At 52.3% G+C, this 10,398-nt stretch overlaps 5 non-coding genes across 5 annotated transcripts; all 5 read left to right on the top strand.

The window, feature by feature from the left end:
- Positions 1 to 2,044: 2,044 nt before the first annotated feature.
- On the top strand, positions 2,045 to 2,118 carry TRNAN-GUU (transfer RNA asparagine (anticodon GUU)). The gene has a single exon. It is a non-coding gene; the product is annotated as a tRNA-Asn (tRNA).
- A 4,050-nt stretch (positions 2,119 to 6,168) lies between these two features.
- Positions 6,169 to 6,245, top strand: TRNAN-GUU (transfer RNA asparagine (anticodon GUU)). The gene has a single exon. It is a non-coding gene; the product is annotated as a tRNA-Asn (tRNA).
- A 1,111-nt stretch (positions 6,246 to 7,356) lies between these two features.
- On the top strand, positions 7,357 to 7,430 carry TRNAN-GUU (transfer RNA asparagine (anticodon GUU)). The gene has a single exon. It is a non-coding gene; the product is annotated as a tRNA-Asn (tRNA).
- Positions 7,431 to 8,385: 955 nt separating this feature from the next.
- Positions 8,386 to 8,462, top strand: TRNAN-GUU (transfer RNA asparagine (anticodon GUU)). The gene has a single exon. It is a non-coding gene; the product is annotated as a tRNA-Asn (tRNA).
- A 669-nt stretch (positions 8,463 to 9,131) lies between these two features.
- Positions 9,132 to 9,205, top strand: TRNAN-GUU (transfer RNA asparagine (anticodon GUU)). The gene has a single exon. It is a non-coding gene; the product is annotated as a tRNA-Asn (tRNA).
- The last annotated feature ends 1,193 nt before the right edge of the window (positions 9,206 to 10,398 follow it).

The raw sequence follows: 10,398 nt of genomic DNA, 5'->3' as shown, positions 1-10,398 counted from the left end.
TTTGGAGATTCGAGCACTCCCGGTAGATGTGTGTTGCTTTTTTTCTTTGCGCTGATGGCTTTGGAGAAATGTTCAGATGGCGGTGAGAGTGCAGCACGAACTTCCAATCACAGGTAATGTTATTAGGTTCCTTCTGTTCAAAAAGAGTCTGACTGATAATACTCCTTACGACTTGTTTATGTTGTTGGGACTGTATTCATTATGGAAAAGTCGCACGATTGATAGACATGCCGAGCAACCATGGTCGACTATATCTGTCTTCCGAGAAGCAGCTGCTCAAGTGCGCAGTGTTGCCGACACTTTTGACCCTGTTCCGGAGTCACTTCTCCTTCTTGACGATTTTGCGTGTTTTCCGGACTTCTGGTGAAGTATGCTCTGTGTACATTACTGTTGATAATTTCATTCATTCAAGAAAAAAAAGTCTCCGTGGCGCAATATTCTAGCGCGATCGGCTGTTAATCGAAACGTTGGAGGTTCGAGCCCTCCCGGGAGTGGTGTGTCGCTTTTTTTTTCTTTGCGCTGATAGCTTTCAAGAAATGTTCTGACGGTGGTGAGAGTGGAGCACGACTGTCTCCGTAGCGCAATTGGCTAGCGCGTTCGTATGGTAATCGAAAGGTTGGAGGTTCCAGCCCTTCCGGGAGCAGTGTGTCGCTTTTTTTATTGCGCTGATAGCTTTGGAGAAATGTTCTGACGGCGGTGAAAGTGGAGCACGACTATCTCCTTTGCGCCATTGGCTAGCGCGATGGGCTGTTAACCGAAAGGTTGGAGTTTCGTGCCCACCCGTGGACGGTGTGTCGCTTTTTTTGCTTTGCGCTGATGGCGTTGAAGATATGTTCTGATGGTGGTGAGAGTGAAGCACGACTGTCTCCGTGGCGCAATTGGCTAGCGCGATCGGCTGTTAACCGAAAGGTTGGAGTTTCGAGCCCACCCGTGGATGGTGTGTCGCTTTTTTTGCTTTGCGCTGATGGCGTTGAAAATATGTTCTGATGGTGGTGAGAGTGAAGCACGACTGTCTTCGTGGCGCAATTGGCTAGCGCGATCGGCTGTTAACCAAAAGTTTGGAGGTTCGAGCCCACCCGGGGATGGTGCGGCGCTTTTTTTTCTTTGGGCTGATAGCTTTGAAGATATGTTTGATGGTGGTGAGAGTGGTGCAGGACTGTCTCCGTAGCGCAATTGGCTAGCGCGATTGGCTGTTAACCAAAAGGTTGGAGGTTTGAGCCCACCAGCGGACGGTGTGTCGCTTTTTTCTTTGCGCTGATAGCTTTGAAGATATGTTCTGATGGTGGTGAGAGCGGAGAACGACTGTCTCCGTGGCTGTCGCAATTGGCTAGCGCGTTCGGCTGTTGACCGAGAGGTTGGAGGTTCGAGCCTTCCCGGGAGTGGTGTGTTGCTTTTCTCTTTGCGCTGATAGCTTTGAAGATATGTTCTGATGGTGGTGAGAGTGGACCACGACTGTCTCCGCGGCGCAATTGGCTAGCGCGTTGGGCTGTTAACCGAAAGGTTGGAGGTTCGAGCCCACCCGGTTGTGGTGCTGCGCTTTTTTTCCTTTGGGCTGATAGCTCTGAGGAAATGTTCTGACGGTGGTGAAAGTGTAGCGCGACTGTCTCCGTGTCGCAATTGGCTAGCGCGATCGGCTTTTAACTGAAAGGTTGGAGGTTCGAGCCCTCCCGAGAGTGGTGTGTTGCTCTTTTTTCTTTGGGCTGATAGCTTTGAAGATATGTTCTGATGGTGGTGAGAGTATAGCAGGACTGTCTCCGTGGCGCATCTGGCTAGCGCGACCGGCTGTTAACCGAAAGGTTGGAGGTTCGAGCCCACCCGGTGGTGCTGCGGCGCTTTTTTTTCTGTGGGCTGATAGCTTTGAAGTTATGTTCTCATGGTGGTGAGAGTGGAAAAGGACTGTCTCCGTGGCGCAATTGGTTAGCGCAATCGGCTGTTAACCGAAAGGTTGGAGGTTCGTGCCCTCCCGGAAGTGGTGTGTTGCTTTTTTCTTTGCGCTGATAGCTTTAAAGTAATGTTCTGACAGTGGTGAGAATGGAGCACGACTGTCTCCGTGGCGCATTTGGCTAGCGCGTTCGGCTGTTAACCGAAAGTTTGGAGGTTCGAGCCCTCCCGGAAGCAGTGTGTCAGTTTTTTTATCTTTGCGCTGATAGCTTTGGAGAAATGTTTTCACGGTGGTGAGAGTTGCGCATGACTGTCTCCGCTGCGCAATTGGCTAGCGCGATCGGCTGTTAACCAAAAGGTTGGAGTTCCGAGCCCTCCCGGGAGTGGTGTGATGCTCTTTTCTTTGTGCTGATAGATTTGGAGAAATGTTCTAACGTTGGTGAGATTGGAGCACGACTGTCTCCGTGGCGCAATTGGCTAGCACGTTCGGTTGTTAACCGAAACTTTGGAGGTTCGAGCCCTCCCGGGAGTGGTGTGTTGCTCTTTCTTTGCGCTGATAGCTTTGAAGATATGTTCTGATGGTGGAGAGATGAGCACGACTGTCTCCGTGGCGCAATCGGCTAGCGTGAACGGCTGTTAACCGAAAGGTTGGAGGTTCGCGCCCACCCGGTGGTGGTGCGGCGCTTTTTTTTCTTTGGGCTGATAGTCTGAAATATGTTCTGACGGTGGTGAGAGAGGAGCACGACTGTCTCCGTGGCGCTATTGGCTAGCGCGATGGGCTGTTAACCGAAAGGTTGGAGTTTCGAGCCCACCCGGTGGTGGTGCGGCGCTTTTTTTCTTTTGGCCTGATAGCTCTGAAGAAATGTTCTGATGGTGTTGAGAGTGGAGCACGACTGTCTCTGTGGCGCAGTTGGCTAGCGCGATCGGCTGTTAACTGAAAGGTTGGAGGTTCGAGCCCTCCCGGGAGTGGTTTGTTGCTTTTTTTCTTTGGGCTGATAGCTTTGAAGATATGTTCTCAGGGTGGTGAGAGTGGAGCAGGGCTGTCTCCGTAGCGCAATTGGCTAGCGCGATCAGCTGTTAACCGAAAGGTTGGAGTTTCGAGTCCACCCGTGGACGGTGTGTCGCTTTTTTTTGCTTTGCGCTGATGTCGTTGAAGATATGTTCTGATGGTGGTGAGAGTGAAGCACGACTGTCTCCGTATCGCAATTGGCTAGCGCGTTCGGCTATTAACCGAAGGTTTGGAGGTTCGAGCCCTCTCGGAAGCAGTGTGTCACTTTTTTTATCTTTGCGCTGATAGCTTTGGAGAAATGTTTTCACGGTGGTGAGAGTTGCGCATGACTGTCTCCGCTGCGCAATTGGCTAGCGCGATCGGCTGTTAACCAAAAGGTTGGAGTTCCGAGCCCTCCCGGGAGTGGTGTGATGCTCTTTTCTTTGTGCTGATAGCTTTGGAGAAATGTTCTGACGTTGGTGAGATTGGAGCACGACTGTCTCCGTGGCGCAATTGGCTTCCACGTTCGGCTGTTAACCGAAAATTTGGAGGTTCGAGCCCTCCCGGGAGTGGTGTGTTGCTTTTTCTTTGCACTGATAGCTTTGAAGATATGTTCTGATGGTGGTGAGAGTGGAGCACGACTGTCTCCGTGGCGCAATCGGCTAGCGTGATCGGCTTTTAACCGAAAGGTTGGAGTTTCGAGCCCACCCGGTGGTGCTGCGGCGCTTTTTTTTTCTGTGGGCTGATAGCTTTGAAGTTATGTTCTCATGGTGGTGAGAGTGGAAAAGGACTGTCTCCGTGGCGCTATTGGCTAGCGCGATGGGCTGTTAACCGAAAGGTTGGAGGTTAGAGCCCACCCGTGGACGGTGTATCGCTTTTTTTGCTTTGCGCTGATGGCGTTGAAAATATGTTCTGATGGTGGTGAGAGTGAAGCACGACTGTCTCCGGGGCGCAATTGGCTAGCGCGATCGGCTGTTAACCGAAAGGTTGGAGTTTCGAGTCCACCCGTGGACGGTGTGTCGCTTTTTTTGCTTTGCGCTGATGGCGTTGAAGATATGTTCTGATGGTGGTGAGAGTGAAGCACGACTGTCTCCGTGGCGCAATTGGCTAGTGCGATCGGCTGTTAACCGAAAGTTTGGAGGTTCGAGCCCACCCGGGGGTGGTGCGGCGCTTTTTTTTTCTTTGGGCTGATAGCTTTGAAGATATGTTTGATGGTGGTGAGAGTGGTGCAGGACTGTCTCCGTAGCGCAATTGGCTAGCGCGATTGGCTGTTAACCAAAAGGTTGGAGGTTTGAGCCCACCAGGGGACGGTGTGTCGCTTTTTTCTTTGCGCTGATAGCTTTGAAGATATGTTCTGATGGTGGTGAGAGCGGAGAACGACTGTCTCCGTGGCTGTCGCAATTGGCTAGCGCGTTGGGCTGTTAACCGAAAGGTTGGAGGTTCGCGCCCACCCGGTTGTGGTGCTGCGCTTTTATTCCTTTGGGCTGATAGCTCTGAGGAAATGTTCTGACGGTGGTGAAAGTGTAGCGCGACTGTCTCCGTGTCGCAATTGGCTAGCGCGATCGGCTTTTAACCGAAAGGTTGGAGGTTCGAGCCCTCCCGAGAGTGGTGTGTTGCTCTTTTTTCTTTGGGCTGATAGCTTTGAAGATATGTTCTGATGGTGGTGAGAGTAGAGCAGGACTGTCTCCATGGCGCAACTGGCTAGCGCGACCGGCTGTTAACCGAAAGGTTAGAGGTTCGAGCCCACCCGGTCGTGCTGCGGCGCTTTTTTTTCTTTGGGCTGATAGCTTTGAAGTTATGTTCTCATGGAGGTGAGAGTGGAAAAGGACTGTCTCCGTGGCGCAATTCGCTAGCGCAATCGGCTGTTAACCGAAAGGTTGGAGGTTCGAGCCCTCCCGGGAGTGGTGTGTTGCTTTTTCTTTGCGCTGATAGCTTTGAAGATATGTTCTGATGGTGGTGAGAGTGGAGCACGACTGTCTCTGTGGCGCAATCGGCTAGCGTGATCGGCTGTTAACCGAAAGGTTGGAGGTTCGAGCCCACCCGGTGGTGCTGCGGCGCTTTTTTTTCTGTGGGCTGATAGCTTTGAAGTATGTTCTCATGGTGGGGAGAGTGGAAAAGGACTGTCTTCGTGGCGCTATTGGCTAGCGCGATGGGCTGTTAACCGAAAGGTTGGAGGTTCGAGCCCACCCGTGGACGGTGTGTCGCTTTTTTTGCTTTGCGCTGATGGCGTTGAAGATATGTTCTGATGGTGGTGAGAGTGAAGCACGACTGTCTCCGTGGCGCAATTGGCTAGCGCGATCGGCTGTTAACCGAAAGGTTGGAGTTTCGAGTCCACCCGTGGACGGTGTGTCGCTTTTTTTGCTTTGCGCTGATGGCGTTGAAGATATGTTCTGATGGTGGTGAGAGTGAAGCACGACTGTCTCCGCGGCGCAATTGGCTAGCGCGTTCGGCTGTTAACCGAAAGTTTGGAGGTTCGAGCCCTCTCGGAAGCAGTGTGTCACTTTTTTTATATTTGCGCTGATAACTTTGGAGAAACGTTTTCACGGTGGTGAGAGTTGCGCATGACTGTCTCCGCTGCGCAATTGGCTAGCGCGATCGGCTGTTAACCAAAAGGTTGGAGTTCCGAGCCCTCCCGGGAGTGGTGTGATGCTCTTTTCTTTGTGCTGATAGCTTTGGAGAAATGTTCTGACGTTAGTGAGATTGGAGCACGACTGTCTCCGTGGCGCAATTGGCTACCACGTTCGGCTTTTAACCGAAAATTTGGAGGTTCGAGCCCTCCCGGGAGTGGTGTGTTGCTTTTTCTATGCACTGATAGCTTTGAAGATATGTTCTGATGGTGGTGAGAGTGGAGCACGACTGTCTCCGTGGCGCAATCGGCTAGCGTGATCGGCTGTTAACCGAAAGGTTGGAGGTTCGAGCCCACCCGGTGGTGCTGCGGCGCTTTTTTTTTCTGTGGGCTGATAGCTTTGAAGTTATGTTCTCATGGTGGTGAGAGTGGAAAAGGACTGTCTCCGTGGCGCTATTGGCTAGCGCGATGGGCTGTTAACCGAAAGGTTGGAGGTTAGAGCCCACCCGTGGACGGTGTATCGCTTTTTTTGCTTTGCGCTGATGGCGTTGAAAATATGTTCTGATGGTGGTGAGAGTGAAGCACGACTGTCTCCGTGGCGCAATTGGCTAGCGCGATCGGCTGTTAACCGAAAGTTTGGAGGTTCGAGCCCACCCGGGGGTGGTGCGGCGCTTTTTTTTCTTTGGGCTGATAGCTTTGAAGATATGTTTGATGGTGGTGAGAGTGGTGCAGGACTGTCTCCGTAGCGCAATTGGCTAGCGCGATCGGCTGTTGACCGAGAGGTTGGAGGTTCAAGCCCTCCCGGGAGTGGTGTGTTGCTTTTTTCTTTGCGCTGATAGCTTTGAAGGTATGTTCTGATGGTTGTGAGAGTGGACCACGACTCACGACTGTCTTCGTGGCGCAATTGGCTAGCGCGTTGGGCTGTTAACCGAAAGGTTGGAGGTTCGCGCCCACCCGGTTGTGGTGCTGCGCTTTTTTTCCTTTGGGCTGATAGCTCTGAGGAAATGTTCTGACGGTGGTGAAAGTGTAGCGCGACTGTCTCCGTGTCGCAATTGGCTAGCGCGATCGGCTTATAACCGAAAGGTTGGAGGTTCGAGCCCTCCCGAGAGTGGTGTGTTGCTCTTTTTTCTTTGGGCTGATAGCTTTGAAGATATGTTCTGATGGTGATGAGAGTAGAGCAGGACTGTCTCCATGGCGCAACTGGCTAGCGCGACCGGCTGTTAACCGAAAGGTTAGAGGTTCGAGCCCACCCGGTCGTGCTGCGGCGCTTTTTTTTCTTTGGGCTGATAGCTTTGAAGTTATGTTCTCATGGTGGGGAGAGTGGAAAAGGACTGTCTCCGTGGCGCAATTCGCTGGCGCAATCGGCTGTTAACCGAAAGGTTGGAGGTTCGAGCCCTCCCGGGAGTGGTGTGTTGCTTTTTCTTTGCGCTGATAGCTTTGAAGATATGTTCTGATGGTGGTGAGAGTGGAGCACGACTGTCTCCGTGGCGCAATCGGCTAGCGTGATCGGCTGTTAACCGAAAGGTTGGAGGTTCGAGCCCACCCGGTGGTGCTGCGGCGCTTTTTTTTCTGTGGGCTGATAGCTTTGAAGTATGTCCTCATGGTGGGGAGAGTGGAAAAGGACTGTCTTCGTGGCGCTATTGGCTAGCGCGATGGGCTGTTAACCGAAAGGTTGGAGGTTCGAGCCCACCCGTGGACGGTGTGTCGCTTTTTTTGCTTTGCGCTGATGGCGTTGAAGATATGTTCTGATGGTGGTGAGAGTGAAGCACGACTGTCTCCGTGGCGCAATTGGCTAGCGCGATCGGCTGTTAACCGAAAGGTTGGAGTTTCGAGTCCACCCGTGGACGGTGTGTCGCTTTTTTTGCTTTGCGCTGATGGCGTTGAAGATATGTTCTGATGGTGGTGAGAGTGAAGCACGACTGTCTCCGTGGCGCAATTGGCTAGCGCGTTCGGCTGTTAACCGAAAGTTTGGAGGTTCGAGCCCTCTCGGAAGCAGTGTGTCACTTTTTTTATCTTTGCGCTGATAGCTTTGGAGAAATGTTTTCACGGTGGTGAGAGTTGCGCATGACTGTCTCCGCTGCGCAATTGGCTAGCGCGATCGGCTGTTAACCAAAAGGTTGGAGTTCCGAGCCCTCCCGGGAGTGGTGTGATGCTCTTTTCTTTGTGCTGATAGCTTTGGAGAAATGTTCTGACGTTGGTGAGATTGGAGCACGACTGTCTCCGTGGCGCAATTGGCTACCACGTTCGGCTGTTAACCGAAAATTTGGAGGTTCGAGCCCTCCCGGGAGTGGTGTGTTGCTTTTTCTTTGCACTGATAGCTTTGAAGATATGTTCTGATGGTGGTGAGAGTGGAGCACGACTGTCTCCGTGGCGCAATCGGCTAGCGTGATCGGCTGTTAACCGAAAGGTTGGAGGTTCGAGCCCACCCGGTGGTGCTGCGGCGCTTTTTTTTCTGTGGGCTGATAGCTTTGAAGTTATGTTCTCATGGTGGTGAGAGTGGAAAAGGACTGTCTCCGTGGCGCTATTGGCTAGCGCGATGGGCTGTTAACCGAAAGGTTGGAGGTTAGAGCCCACCCGTGGACGGTGTATCGCTTTTTTTGCTTTGCGCTGATGGCGTTGAAAATATGTTCTGATGGTGGTGAGAGTGAAGCACGACTGTCTCCGTGGCGCAATTGGCTAGCGCGATCGGCTGTTAACCGAAAGGTTGGAGTTTCGAGTCCACCCGTGGACGGTGTGTCGCTTTTTTTGCTTTGTGCTGATGGCGTTGAAGATATGTTCTGATGGTGGTGAGAGTGAAGCACGACTGTCTCCGTGGAGCAATTGGCTAGTGCGATCGGCTGTTAACCGAAAGTTTGGAGGTTCGAGCCCACCCGGGGGTGGTGCGGCGCTTTTTTTTTCTTTGGGCTGATAGCTTTGAAGATATGTTTGATGGTGGTGAGAGTGGTGCAGGACTGTCTCCGTAGCGCAATTGGCTAGCGCGATCGGCTGTTGACCGAGAGGTTGGAGGTTCAAGCCCTCCCGGGAGTGGTGTGTTGCTTTTATCTTTGCGCTGATAACTTTGAAGGTATGTTCTGATGGTTGTGAGAGTGGACCACGACTCACGACTGTCTCCGTGGCGCAATTGGCTAGCGCGTTGGGCTCTTAACCGAAAGGTTGGAGGTTCGCGCCCACCCGGTTGTGGTGGTGCGCTTTTTTTCCTTTGGGCTGATAGCTCTGAGGAAATGTTCTGACGGTGGTGAAAGTGTAGCGCGACTGTCTCCGTGTCGCAATTGGCTAGCGCGATCGGCTTTTAACCGAAAGGTTGGAGGTTCGAGCCCTCCCGAGAGTGGTGTGTTGCTCTTTTTTCTTTGGGCTGATAGCTTTGAAGATATGTTCTGATGGTGGTGAGAGTAGAGCAGGACTGTCTCCATGGCGCAACTGGCTAGCGCGACCGGCTGTTAACCGAAAGGTTAGAGGTTCGAGCCCACCCGGTCGTGCTGCGGCACTTTTTTTTCTTTGGGCTGATAGCTTTAAAGTTATGTTCTCATGGTGGTGAGAGTGGAAAAGGACTGTCTCCGTGGCGCAATTCGCTAGCGCAATCGGCTGTTAACCGAAAGGTTGGAGGTTCGTGCCCTCCCGGAAGTGGTGTGTTGCTTTTTTCTTTGCGCTGATAGCTTTAAAGTTATGTTCTGACAGTGGTGAGAATGGAGCACGACTGTCTCCGTGGCGCATTTGGCTAGCGCGTTCGGCTGTTAACCGAAAGTTTGGAGGTTCGAGCCCTCCCGGAAGCAGTGTGTCAGTTTTTTTATCTTTGCGCTTATAGCTTTGGAGAAATGTTTTCACGGTGGTGAGAGTTGCGCATGACTGTCTCCGCTGCGCAATTGGCTAGCGCGATCGGCTGTTAACCAAAAGGTTGGAGTTCCGAGCCCTCCCGGGAGTGGTATGATGTTCTTTTCTTTGTGCTGATAGATTTGGAGAAATGTTCTGACGTTGGTGAGATTGGAGCACGACTGTCTCCGTGGCGCAATTGGCTAGCACGTTCGGCTGTTAACCGAAATTTTGGAGGTTCGAGCCCTCCCGGGAGTAGTGTGTTGCTCTTTCTTTGCGCTGATAGCTTTGAAGATATGTTCTGATGGTGGTGAGAGTGGAGCACGACTGTATCCGTGGTGCAATCGGCTAGCGTGAACGGCTGTTAACCGAAATGTTGAGGTTCGCGCCCACCCGGTGGTGGTGCGGCGCTTTTTTTTCTTTGGGCTGATAGTCTGAAGAAATGTTCTGACGGTGGTGAGAGAGGAGCACGACTGTCTCCGTGGCGCTATTGGCTAGCGCGATGGGCTGTTAACCGAAAGGTTGAAGGTTCGAGCCCACCCGGTGGTGGTGCGGCGCTTTTTTTCTTTTGGCCTGATAGCTCTGAAGAAATGTTCTGATCGTGTTGAGAGTGGAGCACGACTGTCTCTGTGGCGCAATTGGCTAGCGCGATCGGCTGTTAACTGAAAGGTTGGAGGTTCGAGCCCTCCAGGGAGTGGTTTGTTGCTTTTTTTCTTTGGGCTGATAGCTTTGAAGATATGTTCTCAGGGTGGTGAGAGTGGAGCAGGACTGTCTCCGTGGCGCAATTGGCTAGCGCGATCAGCTGTTAACCAAAAGGTTGGAGTTCCGAGCCCTCCCGGGAGTGGTGTGATGCTCTTTCTTTGTGCTGATAGCTTTGAAGAAATGTTCTGACGTTGGTGAGATTGGAGCACGACTGTCTCCGTGGCGCAATTGGCTACCACGTTCGGCTGTTAACCGAAAATTTGGAGGTTCGAGCCCTCCCGGGAGTGGTGTGTTGCTTTTTCTTTGCGCTGATAGCTTTGAAGATATGTTCTAATGGTGGTGAGAGTGGAGCACGACTGTCTCCGTGGCGCAATCGGCTAGCGTGATCGGCTGTTAACCGAGAGGTTGGAGGTTCGAGCCCACCCGGTGGTGCGGCGGCGCTTTTTTTTTTCTG

The sequence above is a fragment of the Rhipicephalus microplus genome, unplaced genomic scaffold (genome assembly GCF_043290135.1).
Source record: "Rhipicephalus microplus isolate Deutch F79 unplaced genomic scaffold, USDA_Rmic scaffold_40, whole genome shotgun sequence".
NCBI classification, from domain to species: domain Eukaryota; kingdom Metazoa; phylum Arthropoda; class Arachnida; order Ixodida; family Ixodidae; genus Rhipicephalus; species Rhipicephalus microplus.
Note: the sequence above shows the minus strand (reverse complement) of the source record. Positions and strands in the feature narration are given on the sequence as shown.